This window comes from Thamnophis sirtalis, unplaced genomic scaffold (assembly GCF_051295495.1).
Source record: "Thamnophis sirtalis isolate CommonGarterSnake01/CBP01778 unplaced genomic scaffold, rThaSir2_p1.2 scaffold_2, whole genome shotgun sequence".
Taxonomy (NCBI): Eukaryota; Metazoa; Chordata; class Lepidosauria; order Squamata; family Natricidae; genus Thamnophis; species Thamnophis sirtalis.
The window spans coordinates 9,770,753-9,783,151 of NW_028261382.1; positions in this window are offsets into that span (position 1 = coordinate 9,770,753).

Genomic DNA, 12,399 nt, shown 5'->3' on the forward strand with positions numbered 1-12,399 from the left:
ACGGACTGTGCAGAGGCCCGAGAACATGACTGACTGGCTGAGCTGGCAACAGGTGCACTGAAGAAGCCAACCAGTGCTTGGGGGGGCAGTGGCACCGGAGGAGGTGCTTTTCCAGCTCCTCGTCCCTCCCCCTCTCTCTCACCCCTCTTGCCGGGACACCCACAAGAGGCGTAAAGTGCACACAAACCGAGCCTCTGAAATGCTTTCAATGTGAGCAATTCTGGGTCAGATTGCCAGAGGAGCATCTGGGGCTCTGGAGGGCCAACATCTTGCAGGCTGAGGAAGGTGAATGTTGCTGCCGCCCCTTTCTCAGCTGCTGAGGGAGGGGTCTGGACCTCCCCCTTGGCTGTTGGGATGGGGCTCTGGGGATGACGGTGGACAGTGTTCTTCCAGGCACCAACGCCAGGCTCTTGGGGGTTGAGGGAGGCCTTCGGTAGCTCCTTTGGCTGTCCTTCTTCCTTGGCTATTTTTGAGCTTTGTTGGTCAGTGTTGGTCCCCATCAGGGGTGAAATTTCACAGGTTTTGACAGGTTCTGGAGAACCGGTAGCAGAAATTTTGAGTCGTTCGGAGAACCGGCAAATACCACCTCTGGCTGGCCCCAGAGTGGGGTGGGAATGGAGATTTCGCAGTATCCTTCCCCTGCCACGCCCACCAAGCCACACCCACAGAACCAGTAGTAAAAAAAAAAGAGTTTCACCACTGGTCACTATCATACAAAAAACATGTTGAGACTCTGGAAAGAGTGCAGAGAAGAGCAAAGAAGAGGATTAGGAGCCAAAACTCTAACATACAATGAACGGTTGCAGGAACTGGGCATGGCTAGTCTAGTGAAGAGAAGGACCAGGGGAGACAGGATAGCATCTTCCAATAATTGAGGGGCTGCCCCAGAGAGGAAGGGGGGTCAAGCTATTTTCCAAAGCACCCAAAGGCCAAACAAGGGATAATGGATGGAAACTGAAAAAAGGAGAGATTCAACCTGGAAACAAAGAGAAATTTTCTGACAGTGAGAGCAATCAACCCATTGGAACAGAAGTTGCCTTCAGAAGTTGTGGGAGTTTCATCACTTTTCCTTGTCAAAATATTTAATAAAACTGTAATAATAAAAAAATGAATGATAGAAACCATGTCCTATATAGATGGATGCTTTGTGAGACTGTTAGATGTCCACTAGGGGGAATATTATACTGTGAAATCTCAGTTTCTTTTTTAAAAAAAACCTAGTTCAATAGCAAATATTGTAATCAGCATGTGGAAGTAGTAAAACAACAACAAACCAAAAGTGAGCCATGTTTTATGGGAGGGAGGGAGGGAAAGAAAGAGGGAGAAAGAAAGAGAGTGAGAGAAAGAGGGATGGGGAGGGAGGGAGAGAGAAAGAGAGGGAGTGAAACAGAGAAAGAAAGAGTGAGAAAAAGAGATGGGGGGGAGAGAAAGAGAGATGGGGAATGTGTGTGTGTGTGTGAGAGAGAGAGAGAAAGAAAGAGAGAGAAAAAGAGATGGGGGAGAGAGAAAGAGAGATGTGGAGAGTGTTTTTGTGTGAGAGAGAGAAAGAGAGAGAAAGAGAGAGAGAGAGATGGGGAGAGTGTGTGAGAGAGAGAGAAAGAGAGAGAGAGAAAGAAAGAGTGAGAAAGAGAGATGGGGAGAGTGTTTGTGTGAGAGAGAGAGAGAAAGAGAGAGAGAGAAAGAGAGATGGGGAGTGTGTGTGAGAGAGAGAGAGAAAGAAAGAGGGAGAGAGAAAGAAAGAAAGAAAGAGAGCAAGAGAGAAAGAGAGAGAGAAAGAGAGATGGGGAGTGTGTGTGTGTGTGTGAGAGAGAGAGAGAGAGGGGGGACTTAAGCAAGTTCAGTTGCTTTTGTGTTTAATTGTTGCAATGATCATGAATATTTTTATTTAATCACGAAACTTGGAATGGAAAGGAATTATGTTCATTTTCCCTTTAATTTTTTATTGAAAGACAAGTTTTTCGATTGCTCCAAGATAAACTGAATGTTAAGGATTAAGCATGTCAAGGCTTGCTAACATAAAAGTCTGGAGTTTGTAAGGTATATTTTCCTTGGCTTGATTTTTAATCCTATTTTTTGGGGTGTGTGTGAATTTACAGGGTTTTCTTGCATTTCCAGCCATAGTCTCTGACTTTCAAATTCTATGCGCAATTCCTGTTGTGTAGGCTTATCTTTTTCCTACACACTGATTGTGCTGTCCCCAATGGTGTCCAGATAGTGTGTTAAGTCATGCCTAATTCAATCAAGTGTTAGAAATATTATGAAATAGTATTAGTTAAGATCGTATATCACATTCATTCTTGAACCATGATTTGCAACCGACAAGGTTTAGATGTTAGGCTTAACATGCAAGATCAAAGTAAGTGCACATAAGTGTCTTATGGCTTAGTGTGATGGGTTTAAGGTGCTCCATGTTTATAAAATCTCTGCATATAAAATAAATATTCATAAAGATTTCTAACATTGTATGCTACTGTACTTAAGTGGCCCTATTCTGCTGTAGTGATCTGTGAGAATATCTTTTGAGACAGAGAGGAAAAGGAGGAGGAAGAAGAGGAGCAGTGGTCTAGGCAAGGGTTAGATAACAGTCATCTTAGCCCACAGAAACAATTCAGGTGTGAAATACTGTGAGGGTAAGACACCCCTAACACCCATCTGTGTGTCTCTCTGTGTGTCTGTATGTGTGTTCCAGCATAACTCTGGAACGCCTGGGCCGCTGAAACAAAAACGAATTAATTCTATTTATAGTGTCAAATCACAGTACTTTTGACAATGATAGTGAGCATTAGTGTGATAGTGTTAGGATACAGCCTGTTGTGCCTTAAGATGGCATCTACTGTACAGCACAGAGGAGTTGCCATGGTAACAGCTTCACAGTATTCCACAAGGGGGCTCCAACCTAATACAGAATTAGGAGAAATAAATACCCGGGCAATGCCGGGTTATCACCTAATCTTATAATAAACGTAATGTTGGTACTTATGGTTGGAGCCAACAACTTGTTGAATTGGGTAGGGCTCTAAAATGGGGTCAGGCCTGCATTTATATTCCTTTTAGAATTTGGGCCTGCCACACTTTCTCTTATTTCATTATGCTGTTTCTTTAAGTATAGTCAATGGGAGGGGGGATTAGAAGGAGTAGGATTTTGGAATGTATTGTTTTTCATTCTTTGCTAGAAGTCATCCTTTGTGTCCGCACTTTCACACCTGACCGGAAGAAGCTGGGCATGGACGCCAGTGTGGAAGAAGGAGATTGGACCATGTGATGGACTGTGAGTGTGGGGACAAGATCGGCGGTTCAAATCTCACCAGGCTCAAGGTTGACTCAGCCTTCCATCCTTCCGAGGTGGGTAAAATGAGGACCCAGATTGTTGTTGGGGGCAATATGCTGACTCTGTAAACCGCTTAGAGAGGGCTGAAAGCCCTATGAAGCGTTATATAAGTCTAACTGCTATTGCTATCATGAACTTTTAACTGGGTGGGATTCTGATGTAACTTCCAGAGTTGGGATCCCACAGTTATGTGCCAACATGCCTGCTTTATTAAATTGGAACTTTAAGCATAGTTTTGCCTTCGATTCTGATTTGATTCTACATGGTATTTGAAACGCTGACAATTGGATTAACAACAACAAAAAAGTTCAAGTCCAAGACTCTCTTCTTGAGTGAGATTAATTCAGCTATGGTGGAGGTTACATGGTTGATCTGAGTTCTACTTACAGCCATGCATTAGTGAACTGTGCTGTGCCAGCCAGCTTTTTATCAATGATATTATCTGTATGCCTGCCAGCTTTTGTGCCAGGTCTTTCTTTGGTCCTTCTATTTTAGGCCTGAACAGGAATGATACTCTACTACATGCCATGTTTTTTTTTAACAGTAGGTCAAGAATTATGAGATTCTGCATGCCATAGGTTGCAGCTGGTACAGGAAAGGGGATAATATTTACCAACAGTCACGTTTCCATTTCATGGGCCTGATTTGCTGCTGGTTGTCAGAGTCTTTGCTTTCAGCAATAAGAACCGGTGTCTGGAAAATATCTACCCCCCCCTCCCCAATCTTGTGCACAATTATTCAGAAGAAGTTTCATGGAAACCTTTGAGGTTTGTGTTCTGACCGAGGCTTCCTGAGACCATGAAGCAAACTCCTTGTCCCAACCAAAAAAAAAAAAACTTTTATTAATTAACTGTGAATTCTGCTCATTCACATCCAGCAAAGTCTTTCAAGGGAGGATTTACAGTCACAGACCTTATCTGGCTTGGAGAGCTGCCAGGCTGATATCTGCAAAACTTGCCAAGAGTCTCAGAGAGTCACGAACCAACGAAGCAAACTAATTGTCTCCTGCAAACTCCACTCCCCTTCCGCTCCTCTTTTATTTCCTCTGGGAGGGGCCGTTCATCGTCCACCTGAGGCCTTACCCCCAAATCGACTCCTGTTCTTTAGCTGTTCCCTTCATCTGGCAACTCTGCGCATGTGCACACTGGGAACAGGCTCCAACTGTTCATCTGCCTCACTGATGTCTGACTCAGAAGGCAGCTGATAACTAGCATATGGCCCTGGCCCCCTCTCTGCCTCCGACACAGAGCCCTCATCAGAGCCTTCCCCAGACTCCAGGACTGGCCCATGTTCCTCCCCAACCTCCAGAACAATCTTTATTGCATTGTGCATGTGCAGTCAGCATGCACACAAGCGAACCGGCAGTATTGTCTGTGGGAACTCACCCCTGCCGTGTGTGTGTGTGTATGTAGGTCTTTGGTTATTCGGGTTTTCTCCCTCGTAAAATTGGAGGTGTCTTGGCAACGTTTCGACATTGCTCCTGGAAGCACGAAGCCTGAAGATGACGAATGAGACTTCGTCGAAACGTCGCCAAGACACCTCCAATTTTACGCAGGAGAAAACCCGAATAACCAAAGACCTACATACTAACACCCGTGAAAACCTCAGAAAACATATATATGCACACATACATACATACACACACACACACAGACAGACACACACACACGGCAGGGGTGGGTTTTGGCAGGCACTACTACCGGGATGGCAAACCTATGGCACGCATGCCACAGGTGGCATGCGGAACCATTTGTCAGGGCACGTGAGGCGTTGCCCTGTCAGCTTCCGGTTTGCTTGTAGGGTCGTTTCTCGTCCTCCAGAGCCTTCAGGGAAGCCTCCGGAAGGCTTAAACTGGTCCTACAAGCAAACTGGACATCTGTTCCCGAACTTTAGGTTTGCCCGTAGGGCCGTTTTTTTGCTCTCCCGAGGCTTCAGGGAAGCTCCTGAAGCCTCCGGAGGGCCTCCGGGGAGGATGGGGGAGGCTGTTTTCACCCTCCCCAAGCTCCTAGAAAGCCTCTGGAGCCTGGGGAGGGCGAAAAAAACCTTCAAAAAATGGGGGGAGGGTCGCGCCTGTCATGCGTGCATGCGTGCTGGGGGGGTTGGTGCATTGCATGATGGGTGTGGCACGCCCGTGTACGAGCCCCCTGTGCCCCCCGCTTATGGCACACGAGCCAAAAAAGGTTCTCCATCGCTGCACTATCACACACACACACACACACATACACAAAAACACACACACAAACTGGTGGTTTGGGAACACACAAAAAAATGGAATAGATAGGGTGCAGTTTTATGACCACGAAAAAACTGATACTAGTTTTACAAGGGTGGAAAAAACATCCTTTATCAGCAATACCGTAATCTTAAGACTGTATCTCCCTTGCTCTATTTCAACTAACCTTTTATGGCCAAGAACGTTGCGAATGGAAGAATGTTTACAAAAGTTGGAATATATGTTTAATTCCCCATCTTCCTCTACTATTATCCCATCCCATTTCAATATTAGCCGTTCAGTTATGAAATACAACACAAAGCAGGGGTGGGTTTCAACCGGTTCGCACCGGTCCCTGCGATCCGGTTGGTCGCCGAACCCGGAAGTAAGTAACTTCCGGGAATGGCGAAGCCCCCCCCCGCGCCCGCGCGCGCCCGCACACCCGCGCCCGCTCCTTACCCGGTTTTTACGAATTCTGCGCTTCCACGCATGCGCAGAACGCATACAGCCCCTGTGCGATCCTCCAGGAGCAGCTGGAGCATCGCGCAGACGCTAGTACGCATGCATGCGCCGCGCATGTGCATGTGCGCACCACGCGCATGCGCGAGGACACCGCACGCGTGCGCGAGGACGCCGCTGCCCTCATTCCAACCAAACCGGTTGGAACGGGGCAAGAAACCCACCCCTGACACAAAGACATTGTATTTTGTATTGTATTTTATTATTTGTATGCCACCCTTCTCCGGGAGGACTCAGGGCGGCGAACAATTCAAGGGACATGTCTAACACTAGGATCAATTCGTTTAGGAAGGGCTAACCGTAGGCTTTTTCTCTCTGTTTTTCCTCTTGGTACATCACATTTTTTGAAGAAGCCAATAAAGTTTGTAGGGTTCATGTAAAACTTTATGGCTTGTTATTCTCTGACATTCTCAGACGCTTCTCCTTTTTCCCCTCTTTTGTTCCTTAATTGGTTTAACTGGAATGTTTCCCCCCATGTACAACATGTTTTGGAGACCCCCAGAAAGCTAAAAAAAATACTTTCTGGTTATTTATTAACATACCATTGAAAGAGAGATTCTAGTGGTTCAACCACTGAGTTCAGAAGAAACACGGCCAAGAGTTAGCCTTCCAATTGCAGAAAGAGATTGTGCTAACTCCAATAACTGTCCCACCTTAGGAAGGCATGCTGTCATGTAGTGCTTATGTGGCATGTAGTTGGACTGGATTCCTGATGAGAGGTTTTCTCCTTCTTTTCCTGGGGAAGTTACTGTTGTGGCCTGCTAGCGGCCAGCGGAGCTGGGAGCAGATTCGGACAGTGAGGAGGTTGGGGAGGAACATGGGCCAGTCCTGGAGTCTGTGGAAAGCTCTGATGAGGGGTCTGTGTCGGAGGCAGAGAGGGGGCCAGAGCCGTATGCCAGTTATCAGCTGCCTTCAGAGTCAGACATCAGTGAGGCAGACAAACAGCTGGAGCCTGTTCCCAGTGTGCACATGTGCAGAGATGCCAGACAAAGGGAACAGCTAAAGAACAGGGGTCGACTTGGGAGTAAGGCCGCAGGTGGACGATGAACTTCCCCTCCCAGAGGAAATAAAAGAGGAGCGAAAGGAGAGTGGAGTTTGCAGGAGACAATTAGTTCGCTTAATTGGTTCGTGACTCTCTGAGACTCCTTGCCAAGTTTTGCAGATATTGGCCTGGCAGCTCTCCAAGCCAGATAAGGTCTGTGACTGTAAATCCTCCCTTGAAAGACTTTGTTGGATGTGAATGAGCAGAATTCACAGCAAATTAATAAAAGGGTTTTTTTTTGTCAGGACAAGGAGTTTGCTTCATGCTCTTGGAAAGCCTCGGTCAGAACAGTTACAAGGCTCCCTTGCTGACTTGAGAAGATCCTTCAACACCCAGCAGTGATTCCATTGAGTTTTAGCAATTGGTAAATCACAATGAATCGTGGAACTTAAATCACCTTGATGGATAAGCCCATATAGTTTTCTAGGTAAAAACCATGTGCGGACTATTTAAATAATTCTATGCCGGTGGGAGGAAAATGTACATGTTAGAAATTTGCATTGTCATAAGTGAAGCCCCTTCCATTGTAGATATGCAGAAACTCTCTTTTTTACAACCCTGTAGTCTCTACTCAGGGTAGAGTCTGGGCCACTGGATGGAGCTGAGTATTTACTGGCCAGAAGACCTTCCTGATGCCTATGTGGAGTTCACAGCAGATATTATTTTCTTTGCGCCCTAGGAGAGAAACATCTGCTGCTACCTAGGATTGAACTCTCAACCTTTTGAGTGTCTTCACCACTAAGGCCACCACGATATGCAGCAACATCACACACAAATCTGAAAGGGGCGGGGCTTCAACTGGGATGCCACATCTACCACCTTGTAGATTTTGACTCACAGATCTCCAGATCTCAATTTAGCTAAATGTTCAAAGCTTTTCTGGTGGTTACCCATTCAAGTAACCAAGACCAGCCCTACTTAAAGGTAAAGGTTCTCCCGCACATGCTTGCTAGTCGTTCCTGACTCTAAGGGGCGGTGCTTATCTCTATTTCAAAGCCGAAGAGCCAGTGTTTCAAAGCTGATCAGCCAGCGCTGTCCAAAGACATCTCCCTGGTCATGTGGCCGGCATGATTAAACGCCGAAGACGCACGGAACGCTGTTACCTTCCCACCAAAGGTGGTTCCTATTTTTCTACTGCATTTTTACATGCTTTCGAACTGCTAGGTTGGCAGAAGCTGGGACAAGTCACAGGAGCTCACTCCATTACGTGGCATTAGGGATTTGAGCCGCCGAACTGTCAACCTTTTGATTGACAAGCTCAGCATCTTAGCCACTGAGCCACCGCGTCCCTTAACCCTACATAGCTGTTGTTAACTATCCTCCAGTCCTGGTAGTGTCGCAATCAAACACGCCCCCAGCTCCATCCTGCTTAGCTTCCAGCAAGATAAAATCAGCTGCTAACAGCTTCTCTCTAGTAAAACCATCTGAAGTCCCCAAAATCTCTTGGGACTTTTTACGGTATTGCATTATAATGTTGTTCCTCGACATTATTAAGGATAAACTGATCCTAAGACACTTAATACCAAGCAACCTTCAAAGCTCTACCAATCTGTCTTTCTGCACTTGTACCAGAAATATTTCTGCACAGCAGAAGCCCCTCCAGGGACAACATTATTCCTGCAACAAATGAGCTGCTGGAAATCACTGTTGACGTTTTCCTCGTCTTCTTCCCAGGCTGCCTGCATCAAATTTTCTGGAGGATGTTGGCATGAATGAAATCTACCCCCCTCCACCAAATTTGGCTTCTTCAACTTCCACTGTGCTATGCAGGGGTCACGGCTGCCTTTAAGGAATAGCAGGGTGTAAGATGTCAGTCCTGTATTCGTGGCCCACAGCGCATCTGCTCTACGGAAATGAGTATCGGCAATTTGGGAAGCAGGCCATCTTCTGGGCGTGCAGAACGTGGCCTCCTCATCAATCCTCGGCATCTGTAAATAGGATGAGGAAAGACCCCCCCCTCCCCTCAACTAGGCTGAAACCTTGGAGAAATGTGGTTCATGCCAAAAGCAGGACTTAGATGGATCGGTAGTCTCATTCCTGTCATCTGCCTCCTTAAAAAACCTCTGGTTGGTCTGCAGATGTTTCTCCATTGTATTCAAATAGGACCTTGACATCTGGGATGTCAAGACTTATGCATGAATTGGATTAGAGTGAGGGAGAGGTGTGTAGAGTCAGCCTCACTCTCTCTTCCCAGATTCCATCTTGCTCCAATAGCAAGACAAGAGTCGAGACAGTTGGAGATGGGCTGGGCGCAATGGTTGACCAGGGTGTCCTTCGTGTCTTGCCATGCTCTTAGCATACCACATTGCTTGCAGACACTGCCTTCATGACCATCGTCCTATTCTAGTAGGTTTCATCCGCTCAATCCCCCGGAATCTGTCTTCACATGCTCGGGATAGACAAGTCCCTATCTCACCGAAGGTCAATGACTCAACGGCTACTCTCAACCTGGTTTGGCCAACCTGTTGAAGCTGTTGCCCAAAGTGTGGCCTGCTTCACATGCTACAGCTAGTAGGAGCCACAGGTGAGAACTGAGCGACAGGTGGGGACCAAAGGTGGATGACCTGCCCCAAAGGACATGACATGCCCCGACACCAGAGGGGCTATCTCTCCCTGAACACCCCATACACCCCTTGATTTGCAGAAACAGGTCAGTGAAGACTCAATCATCTAGAAGCTAGAAGCATTTGAAATGTTGGATTTACAGCTGGCTGTTATGTATAAGTTGGGTTGACAAAATCAGGAAAGAGGAGCTGATAAGCCGCCTGGGAAAACCAAGGGAAACCATCAAAAATCATAAAAAAGACGGCATATCTTAAAGATCAATCAAATGAGAGATATAAACAAGACTGGAAAAAATGGATTGACTATATACAAAATAAATACGGGACCAAGAAATTCCAGTTAGCCTATGCTTAAGATCAGAAATGATTTAAACTGTTTAAAGTTAGTTCAGTAAGAAGAAGCTAAGGTCAATGTAGAATGTCATTCATTTCTTTATTTCTTTTTTTTCCCCAATAGATTTTAGACTGTGTTTGTTAAAAATCCATACCGTGTACGGGTTCTGGGAAGTCGGGGGGGGGGGGGGGGAGAGGAGGAGGGGGGTTGGGGGGGAGGGGGGGAGGGAGGGAGGGGTATACATTAGGCTAGACAAGAATTTGGTGGTAAACTAGAAATATTTTGACACACAAAAAAATTGTACTCCGATGTCTCACTGATTGAGGAATGATGAAATGTTTGTTTTAAAAGAAAATAAAACTTTTGAAACATGAAAAAATCATAAAAAAGTGAAAGTTAGAATATTTTGGACATGGGATGTGACACCCAGGAAAATACGGCAACCTTCACTTAATCCTCCAAGGAAAGATTGAAGGCAAATGAGGTCCAGGCAGAAGAAGACCATCATGGCTTCAAAATCTAAGGAACAGGTTTGGATAAAACTCAACGGCCCTTTTTCGTGTGGCTGTTGATAAAATTAGGATCGCCAGCATCCGATGACGGATATGGCATAAGAAGAAGAAGAGAGATCCTTGGATCTGCCCATGAAGTTTGAGAAAAACTTTTTTTAACCCTTTGAGGACCTTTCACTACCCGAATTAGGTAACACCATCAGAGCTTAGTTTGGGTAATGAAACATCTGCAAAAATCCCCAACTAATCTCAGAGAAGCACCTGGGCTGCCTTCCATATTGACATAATATTTTGTTTTTCTAGAATAACAGAAAAGTGAAATGAAGGTCTGAGGAGCTTCTGCCAGTCTTTCCTCCTGCTGACCCATTGCCCACTTTAACCAGAACTTGCTAAATCAAAGCTGGTTCCTTTAAATTTAATCAAGGGAGATGACCAAGCACCTCTTAATTCAATTCCAGCCTTCTGCTGTCCCTGGAATTCAATTATGCCCAGAGGTGCACCAGCCTAGCCAAGTTTTTGTCAGCTTTTCCTGGCGTTGTTCCCAGCTTCCCTCACCTGGGCTGCCTTCCAGAATAACAGGAAAGTGAAATGAATGTCAAGCCAAGGTATCAAAAATATACATCACAAAAATTCTGGGCACCTCTGAAACATTGAGTGTTGAATGACCCAAAAGAAAAAGGAAAAGGAAAAAAAGAGAGAAAAAAATAGTGTCATCTTCTCTGGAACTCAAAAAAGAGCAAAGGGTTTGCAGAGAAGCATACAGTCCTTAGTGGTCAGAGATGTACTTTCTATATCACTGTTTCCCAGCTAGCACTGATGATGTTACCAAGTTGGGTAATGAAATGTCTGCAAGAAAACAACCAAGCTCAGAGAGCACCAAGGACCCCATAAACCATTTGCTATACACCCCCCCCCAAAGAAAAAAACCCAAATAAGAAGAAAATAAATTTAAAAAAATCCATATATACAAAGAAAACATGAGAATTACAACTCTACCTAATTAAGCATTTTCCAGGAACTGGATCATCTGCTTACTGACTCATCCAGAAGCTTCTATCCCTGGCATAGGATGGGGCACCATGTCTGAACCAAACCTGGATCCCACATCGGATCTATGACAACTTGCCACAGCCAACTCGCTGTGGCCAACTTGTCACAGTCAACTTACTATGGCCAACTCACCATGGCCAACTTGTCACAGTCAACTTGCTATGGCCAACTCACCACAGTCAACTTGCTATGGCCAACTCACCATGGCCAACTCACCACAGTCAACTTGCTATGGCCAACTCACCAGGGCCAACTCATCACAGTCAACTTGCTATGGCCAACTCACCATGGCCAACTCACCATGGCCAATTCATCACAGTCAACTTGCTATGGCCAACTCACCACAGTGAATTTGCTATGGCCAACTCACCATGGCCAACTTGTCACAGTCAATTTGCTATGGCCAACTCACCATGGCCAACTCATCACAGTCAACTTGCTATGGCCAACACACCACAGTCAACTTGCTATGGCCAACTCACCATGGCCAACTCACCACAGTCAACTTGCTATGGCCAACTCACCAGGGCCAACTCACCACAGTCAACTTGCTATGGCCAACTCACCATGGCCAACTCACCACAGTCAACTTGCTATGGCCAACTCACTGCAGCCTACCCACCATGGCCAACTCCCAACTCACCCCGGCCAACTCGCCACAGGACAACTTGTCATAGCCAACTCACCATGGACCAACTTGCTGTGGGAAAAGGAATGGTGGAATAGAATCATTAAAGAATGGATGCAAAAGGAGGGACAGAACGAAATGTGAAGGACAAAAAAAATGTTTATTTTAAATAATCACATAGACTTTGTTAAATTGTCCCACAACAAGTTG